Source organism: Pinus tabuliformis, chromosome J (genome assembly GCF_031772625.1).
Source record: "Pinus tabuliformis cultivar Carrire ecotype Pingquan chromosome J, CPIR1, whole genome shotgun sequence".
Lineage (NCBI taxonomy): Eukaryota > Viridiplantae > Streptophyta > Pinopsida > Pinales > Pinaceae > Pinus > Pinus tabuliformis.
The window spans coordinates 987026919-987039042 of record NC_142295.1 but is presented as its reverse complement, the minus strand read 5'-3'; positions in this window follow the sequence as shown (position 1 = coordinate 987039042).

Genomic DNA, 12124 nt, shown 5'->3' with positions numbered 1-12124 from the left:
ATGTATTTTGTTTACTCTATAAATGAAATTCAAATGATTTTTTTCCTTGAATATATATTCCCTTGGGGAAACTCCACTCGTAAGCCCTTGTAAATCGAAGTAATTCGAGTTCAAATCCCCCTGACTAACCCATGCCTAGAGAAAGGGCTAAGTAGGCACCTAGGGGTTATAGTGGTAGTGGTTGGAATCAACCCTATGTCACACAAGTACAAGGCTTATAGTAGTAGTGGTTGGAATCAACCGAGTGGTGTTCCCCTAGTCACACACAGATATATATATATATATATATATATATATATATATATATATATATATATATATATATATATAATGATTATCATGGTTAAAGGTCAATATTACCTTGAAGAGCATCACCACAAGTTGATTTTACTTATGGACATTAGAGTTTCAAACATACATATTTATATTTAGAGTCAAATGTTGGGAATAATTCTAATAATGATTGTGGAGATAGGTGCATTCTACAACTCACCATGAGCGAGATGTGTAATTCCTTTTTTGTTCAACATCTAGTTGACATGTGTCCCTTTTAAAATAAAAATAAAATATTTTCTAAATAAATAAAAACAATGTCAACTATAATTTAAAAAAAAATGAAAATACATATTTGGGTAGTTATAACTAAAACCATTAAAAAAATCAATAATACCATCCTCATTGTGCTATCTCTGTTGGTTATTGATATTACAACACAATATGAAGAATCTAGCTATAGTTATATTTGTTGGTATGAGTTTGTCCTTAGTGTTTCACTTTCAAGCCATAAATAAAATATGTCTTTATCCATGTGGAGTAACATAATTCTATATCAACTTTGGAAATAGATAAAGTGATTAAAAGTAAAAGAATTCTTATATTTTCATTTCTAAGTCATATAATTCTTAAATTTTTAAAATATCAATGTTAAATATTTATTTCAATACCAACTTTTGTATAATTTTTATACTTTTTAGCTCAAAGGGTTAACTCAATTGGTCAAGTCTCGTCATTAAAGAACCTTTTCTATGGAGAGGTCATGGGTTCAATTATCTCGACACTCTTAAGGTGAGGCTTCGTGGTTGAACCAGTTGGAAGTGACCCCTTTGGGTGGATGTGCCGATATGCCTAATACAAATGTATGTGGCAATCATTGATCTCCAGGTTCCATGAACCACATAAAAATAAAAAAATAAAAAAATAAAAAATAAAAATAAAAATAAAAAAATCATATACATTTTAAAATACCAATGTTAAATAATTCATTTCAATACCAACTTCAAAGAGAGAGTGTTAAAAAAGGTACTTGTTTTTAATGTAAACCATAATACAATTGTACTCATTCACCATCAATCCAAGGCCTAGTGGGCTAATGTATGTCATTTAAAAATTATTATTATTAATAAAAAAAGTCAATATGGATCATAAATACAATATTTCAATATGCAGTGTTAATAATATTTAAATATATTTAAAAATATTATAATCATAATCATAATAAAACATTTTAATGTGGAAAATGTGGACTATAATAAAATATTTCAATGTCAACTATGTAAATATTTCTACATTTTAACCCTTTTCGAGTATATTTTTTTGTCAATATTGTCTTGAATCTAACAATTCTAATTTTGAGATGTGTAGTCTACACAATCTACCTACTAAAAGGGATTTTCAAGGTGTTAAATTCAATTATGCATAAACAAAACTTAAATAATGAGAAATTACACTTGGTATGTGTGTATGTGTGTGTGTGTCTTAACCACGGATAGAATTAGTGTCGAGAGGGATTAAATCTCTCGAGTTGCAAACATGTTTTTTAAATTTTGAACTCTAAAAGAGGTTTGTACCACAAAAAATTTGATCCCTCTTGGAATTTGTTAAATCCATGGTTAAGATTGATCTATAGCAGTTCTAAAAAATTCTAAATATCTGGTAGAAATCAAATCCAAAGAAAAGGACCATTTATCAATAATGATATAAACCTTAATGTGTAGTATCTTATAAGTTTAGTAAAGTAAATATTGGCTTATTATACATGAAAATGGTTCTTAAAGTTGACATAAAACGACTTTTCAAGGTTTTAAATCCAGTTATGCATAAACACAACTTAAATAATGAGAAATTATACATGGTGTGTGTGCATGTGTATCTTAACCATGGATATATCAAGTGTCGAGAGGGATCAAATCTATTGAGATGAAAACATATTTTTCAAGTTTTGAACTCTAAAAGAGGTTTGTACCACAAAAAATTTGATCCCTCTTGGAATTTGTTAAATCCATAGTTAAGATCGATCTATAGTAGTTCTAAAAAATTCTAAATATCTAGCGGAAATCATATCCAAAGAAAAAGACCTTTTATCAATAATGATATAAACCTTAATGTGTAGTATCTTATAAGTTTAGAAAAGTAAATATTGACTTATTACACATGAAAATTGTTCTTGAAGTTGACATAAAAGGGATTTTCGAGGTGTTAAATCTAGTGATGCATAAACACAACTTAAATAATGAGAAATTACACTAGGTGTGTGTGTGCATGTGTATCTTAACCGTGGATATATAAAGTGTCGAGAGGGATCAAATCTCTTGAGAAGAAAACATGCTTTTCAAGTTTTGAGCTCTAAAAGAGGTCTGTACCACAAAAAATTTGATCCCTCTTGGAATTTGTTAAATCCATGGTTAAGATCGATCTATAGTAGTTCTAAAAAATTCTAAATATTTGGTGGAAATCATATCCAAAGAAAAGGACCTTTTATTAATAATGATATAAACGTTAATGTGTAGTATCTTATAAGTTTAGCAAAGTAAATATTGAATTATTACACATGAAAATGGTTGTTAAAGTTGACACAAGGGTTGAGGATGTAGGGAAATTAGTTTAACCGACCATAATCCCATTTTATTATCTTAGTATTTTTCTATTTTTTTGGTTGGCTTATAAGTCCAATTTCGCTTAAGATATTCAATAAAATGGATGGAAAAGCCCCATAATCTATTCAAGAAAAGTGTATGGGAAAGGCATGCTACATTCTTGGGAATGAGTTTCTATGTTTTGAAAATTAGAAAAAATAATTTTTTTCCTGTGTAAATGGGTTGGATTCTTGTTAATTATAGTCTTAAACTAAAAGCATTGGTTTTGGGATATGTTAATTTATGGGAGTAGTTTGATAAATTTTCAAACATTTCCTAATAAGGGATACAACACATGCCCCTAACCTCTCAAGTTATTAATTCCCATGGGAATGCTCCTAGCCACTAAAAGTTAGTAATGCCCATGGGAATGTTCCTAACCACTAAGAGTGTTAATGCATAATGTTTGAGCCTTATATTGATAGCCAAAGACCTCTCCACCATTTCTTGTATTGTAAGTATTTCAATAAGAATAAATACAAGCATAATGGGTGTTTTTACCATTGATCAAATGACTAAGGCAAGCAGTATAAATATATAAATGGACACATATAAGTGAGGTGCATTGCTTCTAGTTATAAGAGAAAACAAGGATTATAGTTTCATAGTAGCATAGTCCTTGCCGATTTGTGCGGGGCTCGCACTTTTTCATTATTCAAGAATTCCTTGTTTCCATCATCATTTCCACAATATATCATTATTCCTACCTCCACACACGCTTCCTACACACCTCTGCACTCTGAAAAATGATAGCCACCTCTGCACTTTTCACTTTTCACTTTTTACTTCTTTGAATTTTTCTATTGGTTACATTCAATCACTTTTGTTCCCGTAATATGCACAATGAAAGATTTCTCCACACCTATACATTTCACACAATGAAAGTTAAACCCTGATTATGCATAGTACGAAGGAAGCTTTCAAAATAGAAGATTAAAAGTGGAACATATTTTTTTAAAATAACTCATCATATCATCACACTCCACACCTAGTATTAAAAATTTAATTAAAGCCTAGTCATATTATTAAAAGCTAAAATTCATATTAGGATCAAGTTCATAGGAAGAAACTTAAGTCCCATAAAATTAACATATCAATTTCACTTCAAGGATTTAACATTGTACGTAGTGCAAAGCGGCGATGAAGTGCAGAGGTTGGAAGGAAGCTTTTCTTGTGCACAATGTGGAGGAAGCACTTTGTCAGATGAAATTAACTAAATTAAGAAAAAAACTATAATTCAATAATTCGGTGATGGGTCAAAGTCAACAAACATAGTTTTGAAAACCACTCATCAAATCATCAGACTCTGCACCCAATATTAAAAAATCAATTAAGGATTCTTCCTACTATTAACCCTCTGCCCTATACATAATGGAATCCAAAACCTTGAGACATACACACTTTTCAATCGTTACAACAGTTGCCCTGAATTCGCTCTGAGATGTTGAGGAAGCTTTCAATGTGTGGAGTTTTGAGGTGTGATGAACACTTTCATTATACAATGTGTAGAGCTAAGGAGGAAGATTTCATTGTTTTGAGTGTGGAGGTGTGGCGAATTATTTCATTGTACAAATTGTGGGGGTACAACAAATGATTTCATTTTGTGGAGTGTGGAGGAAGCTTTCGTTTGGCCTCTTCTGCACCTGCTTCTTCCTACACATATGCCACTTCTACAAATCCTTCATTTCACACACTAAAAATTTAAAAGATTAACTCAATGAAATTAACTCAATTAAAAATAAAATATTAAAACATATAATTCTCCACACTCCACACAATGTATCAACATTATGGAAAATATGATTTTTTCTTGAACTAAATTTAATCAAAAATGGCATATAAAAGGAACAAAAGCAGGCTTATAATTGCATAAATTTAATAGCACCATCAAAGGTAAGAGTTTGTTTTCTTTTTGTATTCAATTTGATATAGTTTCAAGGCTTTAAGTGTTTTAGATGAAGAAAATAATCATTAAATTTAACCACAAATTCAGAAGAGCTTATCAAAACACTAAAAAACAAATATGCCAAAAACAAGAGAGTGCATGGTGAATTCTTTGAGCCCTGTCGAAGATGATATTTTCACAATTTTTTATCACAAATATTCATATAGGATTGGCATTTTCATTGTACAAAGTGCAGAAAGAGGGGGAGGAAGCTTTTATTGTGTGGAGTGTGGAGGAAGATTTCATTTTGCTTAAGATTAAAACATTTAATTCGATAAACAAAATAACAAAAGTTGTTTTAAATTATGTGTTTTATTGGATTTTTTATCAACCAGTACAGGTACCTATAGTGAAGGATATTTACTATGGTGCAAAGGACTCCTAACCCAATAATGAAGAATTAAGATTAAATGGAAGTGAGAAAAACACCAAGAAATATTATATATCAAGTAAGTGTACAGCCAGAAATTCAAGTCGTGCAAAATTAATATGTCAATTTCATTCTAAGGTATGGAAGAAGCTTTCATTGTGGAGAGTGTGGAGGTATGGGAAAATAACAATGAAAGATTTTTTTGCATCTCCACACTCTGCACAAGTTTAAACATCAAAATATATAACATCTTTCAAACTTCATAGTAAATAGAACTACAAAGCTTTGATAATCAAATAATAAAATTTTCCGCCATTATGTATTTTCATTGAACTTTTTTATTGAGCATTAGCGTGTTTTCATTGCATTCTTCGGAGTTGTATGTGTGTTATCCAAAACTATTTTCAAACTTTCATTTTTTTCTGATAAATAACACAACTTTAGATGTAATATAAGAGCTCAAAGCATAAGTCATGAATAGTAAGAAACACAGTTATAGTAACAAGAATTGTATCAAGATTCAAATTCTAGTCATCGTAGCTACGACTAAAATAAATAATATAGATGGAACATATATCTGAAATCCAGAATTACTCTCGAGCAGCAATTTTCATTCAGATAAGTAATAGAAGATTAGATATATTATAAAATTTAAAATCATATCATCAAACACTTATGTTCTATTAATGTTTTTTGGCAATGCCACACAATTCAATCCATACAAGATCTTATGAAAAACATTAAGAACCCTAATTTATGGTAGAGTTCACTTATATCAGTAGTGATAATGTTCAACACCTCAACTTACCATCTCATTAACCATGCCATTTTGGCATATTCACTCTTTAACTATCTGCTCCTGCATTCCACAAAAAAAATTATCAAGCATTTTTCTCTAATAAATTAAATAAACATAATACATTATAATATATCTCCGAAACAAATATAAATGATAAAAGGAAGACATGTGAAAATGGAAGGGATTATGTTGTTGAACTTGCATTTATGTTTGGTGTTTAAAGCCGTCATCAAAATCTTGCTACTTAATCACAAAAGTAAACGCATTCATCCCAATGGGGACTGGGATTGGGCTCTCGTGAACTGAAATTGCAAAAGATAGTATGGAAAAAGGCAATTGCAAGGGAAAACAAGAAATTGCATCTAACAATTAGCTTAGTCCATAATAACACAACAAAAAAATCTCAATAATTAAATACTAGTAAACAGAAAAACAAATGTGCCAAGATTTAAGAACAGTCACAATATGTGAAAGCATAGACAATGATTGTTTGACTATGAGTTATCTTTCAGATTCATGATTTCTTCAAGGAATTTAGCCAACATAGATCTAATAAAATCTCTCATCAGAGCAACTATAATCTTTAGCTTGACATGTTCATTGAATATCTACTTCTCAATTTCCATAGCCTCTTTTTGCAATTGAGTAACAAAGATAGACTTCTCCTCATTAATACTAACAAAATTAAATATCCATTTGCTAATTTATTCGGTAGTAAAATCAGTTATATCATCAAACGTTCTTTCCTTTTACTCCTTTAGCTTCTCAAATTTAACCAATAGCATATCTCTCGAAATTAATTCAAAATCACATACTATGTGTGGACCATTTAGATCTTGAACAATCTCTACCGCTTTGATAAAGGAATCACATATTCTAATGTTTATGCTTTCACATTAAGAAATAATGTTTTCTAATGTGTTGATTCTTTTAGACCATCTAGCTTTGGCTTGCTTCATTCTATTAGCAGTTGGGAGTCCTCTATTTTTTTTATCTAGATCAGGCAACAAACCAAACCTTTGACTAAAATTAAGTAAGTCATTGTCGAAGAAATCCTTTTCTTCCTTAAGATTACTTTTAACCGAGTTGACAAATGACTTAATTCCCTGTGCTAAACTATGCATAATGGAAGCTATTTTCCATGCATGCTCAAAATTTTCCAATCTTTGGCATATATCAGTGATAGTATAATATTTCACTACATTAAGGAGCATGACGGCTTTATTAGATGTATGAGATGTGCTAGGAGTAGAAATTGTCAATGTTGGTTCTTGTATTGCCAGTGGAGTCATTAACAAAGGACTCGGATTTAGAGCATATTCTAGATCTTTTATTATTTCTTTTAGTATCAATTTCTTTGCTTTCTATTGACTAACAAAGTTTGCAAATGTGTTACCAGTAGCTTGATGCAATTTCATGAGTCTACCTAAGATATATCAACATTTGTTTCTAATTTATCAATAACCTTTTTATTATGAATGCTTACTTTTTCAATTCTCAATTTTTTACTTCCCTTGCTATAGTTTGCATCTTTCAAAATGACAAGGAAGTCATCGGAAGTAGTGACTTCTTTGGCAATTTTCTCCATTATTTTCTGATTTTTTACTAAAAGGGCATTATCCCAATTAGGTAGTATAGCGCTGTCAATTTCCACGTTCATAGTTTGTTCAATGCTTCCTGTTTTCAAGGAACTTTTGGCTTTGTTTGATTTAGTTTTGTGTGTTTTTTCTAGAATGGATCTTTGAAGAGGCTCTTTGTCATCTTCTCCACCTGATAGGTGACCGTGAACTAGTTTTGCACTTGCAGTATCCTTTCCCTTCCTTTGAATGAAGGATGAAGTTGGACCAGTACCAAATGTGAAAGGTGGACATTGTTGTGTAATATTTGCGCTTGTTTGCTTTTATTTTGCTTTCATGCTGACACCGACTTCTTCAACAATTTATTTGGTATTCATTACCGAATTTTTATTTTTTCTTGGAGTATTATGACTCTCCTCACTTTCTTTCGTAACACTTGTAAACAAATTCCTATATCTAACGGTACCTAAGTGTGTGATAAATAGGTCTTCTGGATCAAATCCTTGATGGGTTTCAACTTCTCTTAAGTTAAAAGAACCAAAAGACTATGCGAGCTTTGTAACATGAGTTGTATTCTTCACAATGACTTGTCCAACAATAAATGGAAAGAAATAATTTTTTTTCCTTTTTCTGTTCAAATATAACTAACCAATCACGGTGTTTCCTGCAAAATACTTATCTATAATAATTTTTTGGCATCAACAGTGATTTACCTTTAAACCCATAAATTATAATAACTGTATTATTTTCTCTTTCTGCATGCACCCCTTTGCCCCACAGGAAAACTTGGACTTGCGCAGATATTCGATGGGTCTCTTGTCTAGTTATCATGTAAATGATTTTCTTTACAAAGACATATTGGATTAGACAAAAATTGAAAGAAACTTCCTACTTCCACAGTATGGTATACCAAAACTGCATCGGTTCTTCATTGGAATTGAATTCAAGTTTACAAGGTAAGTCATGAAAGGTATGGCTCAAGACAAGGGTTGTTATCAGGTATGCCATTATAAAGATTTTATTTCTCTTAAACAAATTTACTAACTAAAAAATATAAGTCATTTGAAATAATATTAGCCCAATCGAATAAACAACATTTTTTATATGAGTGATATAGCATATAGAGAATGGATTTTAAGACATTCTTTGTACTTTCTCAGCCCATCAGATGGGTACAAAGCCAACAAAATTATCTAAACCATTATCTAAATAATGAAATGTATAAAACAGAAAGATCAAAGGGAAGTTAGGAAGTTGGAAAAATGAATTCTTGAATAATGTTCATCTTGCATGCTTGTGACTCCAGGAAACTATTTTCTTCCAATAATTTTAAGCACATATCTAGTTCTAATAGCTTGAATATCCATTTGAATGCCTTGTAAGTTACAAGAATTTGAGTCTTATTCACTGCTATCATATTTTTCTTATGTTTGAATCAAAAAAAATTGTGCATAATTAAATGATTTCTTTGAAATCAAACACTTTTGGAACACATGTAGTATTCACTAATCCACTAGACCAAATTTTATTGCCATTCTTCTCTTCCATTAACAGGTTCACATATAGCTCATATGCAGTTGACCACTAAAATTTATCATCGACAAGAGAAAGTAACTTAATCATATCAATACAAATAGCTTCTTTCCTTCCTCTGCTAGCCATTTCCATTTTGTCCTTTAAAAATATTCTCTCAATTAGTAACGTTTTCAATGTCATTTAACTATATATTTCTCCATACACCAAATAATCACCATATGTTATTATTTGGCATGTGAAATCTTTTATACATGATATTCTATAGAAATTCAAGATACCAAAGTCGACATTTATGGGAAGTAGTGAAAACAAATCTTGAAATTCCAAAACCATCTCCTCCATTTACTTCACACCTTGCCCTTTCTTTAATGTCATCAATATACGTACCCTAAGTGTCAGAAATTTAAGAACTAAATTAAATTTGAATTCTCCATGATAATGATAGCTAGCGTATAGGTTATCAATAATAACTCCAAGTCGAAAGGCATGCAAGGACAACTAGAAAGAAATATTGTGCGGAGATGTGAGCAACTATATCTACTACGAAGTGATTTGATTGTTGGGATAGTACACACTACTATGCCAATTCCAGTTGGATCTATTTGATAGAAATTGGTTTTGTACATGGAAGCACTTCTTGTTCTAGACTATGTGTCGATTTGCCGAAAAAATGCTAAAACATCTTACATTTCCCAATATGAAGCCTTTGTTTACTATAAAGTTTAAAATATGTTATATGTTGTAATATTTTAAAGTTTGAAAGATATTATATGTTTAGTATTGAACTAATTTCATTATGTGGAAGAACGAAATGTGGAGGAAGCTTTCATTATGCTTCCTCCACACTCTCGCACTCTGCACAATGAAAGCTTCTTCTAACATACATGATCCTAATTTGTAATTTTGTGCCATAATGTTCCTATTTCTTATTGTCAAGTTGATTTTTACCTTGGTCAATGATTTCCATGTAGTTTGTCTCATTTTGAGTGTGTTTTTCCAACCTTGGAATCCACAGGTTCGAAATGAATTTTTTTATTTTAAAAATGTAGATGAATTATCTTGTATATATTATTACATTTAAGTCATTCAATCCTATACATATCTGGTTCTTTGCAAATATTACCCACAATTCAATATCATGATCTCTTTTCAGCAACCTAAAATGTCCATTTGTGTTGTGCTTCTTCTACACTCCTCACAATGGAATTTTCCTCCCCACCTCCTTAATGATGTTAACTGAAACAATATAGCTTAACAATATTTCAGCTATATCCTTTAGAAACATTAAAATACTTTTTCCATGGACAAACACAATCCATGATCTCATTATATGTTATGTTGGGCATACATCTAGTAATTAAACATCATCTACATAGAGATCAGATAATTCAAGCCCTAGACATCTATTGAAAAAGATCCATAGTTTATATTCCATGTCGATATTTACACATATTTGTTTTATAACTTTGGTCAGGATTCTATAAAATATATTTCACAAGAAATACAAAATATATTTCCTTGAAGTGTGAAGGTGCAAAGCAAGCTTTCATCTTGCTTCTTCCACACATAAGCACCTTTGCACAATGGAAGCTTCCTCCACACCTTGCAATGAAATTGATGTATTAATTTTGTGGGGACTTAAATTTGTGGGAACTTAAGAAATTATATTTTTTAATGTTTTATTTTTAATTGAGTTAATTTCATTGTGTGGAGTGTAGAGGTATGGAGAAATCTTTCATTATTCTTCCTCCATAATCTCGTGCTCTGAATGATGAAAGCTTATACTTTTGTGGATGATGTTAATTTGTAATTTTGTACCTCAATGTTCCTATTGTAGAGTTAATTTATACTTTGGTCTAGAAATTTTCATGTAGTTTTCCTTACACTAAATGCATTTCACCATCCTTGAAATCCATAAATTCGAAAGTCATTCAATCTTATACCTATTTGGCTCTCTACAAATATTACTCACATGTCAATGCCATAATTTCTTTACATCAACCCAAAATCATTTCCACAAGAAGCACCTCCACATTCAACACAATGAAATTCATATTAAGTAGTTGTATTAAAGGGAACCAAGGTAAAGACTCATCAATATTATATATCAACTTCTTCTGCACTCTACACAATGAAAGCTTCCTTTCACTTTCAAACCCTGCATAGTGATCATTACATAGTGCGCCAGAATAAATGTTATTAAGCACTTGAATGATGTCTTCATTACATGTTTATTAAGCCATAATTAATTTTTTAATAAATGTCAGTTTGCATTGTGCAAGATTGATTAAGTTTATGGGAAATTTCGCGTGTGTCAAATACCATGGGAATTGACACTTTGGGGACATGTTGTAGAGTCTCCAAAATGTATTCAAAATATCATCCACTTTCACCTTTATCACCACCATTTCACTCACATGTCACAACTCCATGACCATATAACCTTTCATTAGCCTCCATTTTCATAATTATATGGGTTACCTTTGTGTTTTCCAAAATTTAATGATTTCTAGTATTATAAGTGAATTAAATGGTTAAAATTTAGAAAAATGACATGTACTTGCTAATACTTAAAAGTGGCTTGAGTTTCATGACATGTGTAGGTCATTTGGAAGCATCCAAGGCACCCTTATGTGGCCTCCAGTACTCAAATTCGAATTATCTTCAAGATATGGAAGAAGATTCGGATAAAATTCAAAGAGGATATGTGTCTCATCATTACCTATTTGAGTTATAGCTCTATGAGATTTTCTAGGGATCTAGGGAGAGAATATTGGACCTCCATTACTGAGGTAGCTTCTTATGTTTTTGTATAAATAGGAGAGCCTTATCCTTTGAAAGGCATGTGTAAAGTTGGGGAAATGCTCATGTTTTAAATATAGAATTTGGATTTGGCACCATGCTCATGAGTGATGTTCACCTTGATTTGGTTATGCTTGCATTTGGAGCCTCTCAAATTTCCATCTCTCATGCTTTTGGATTGGC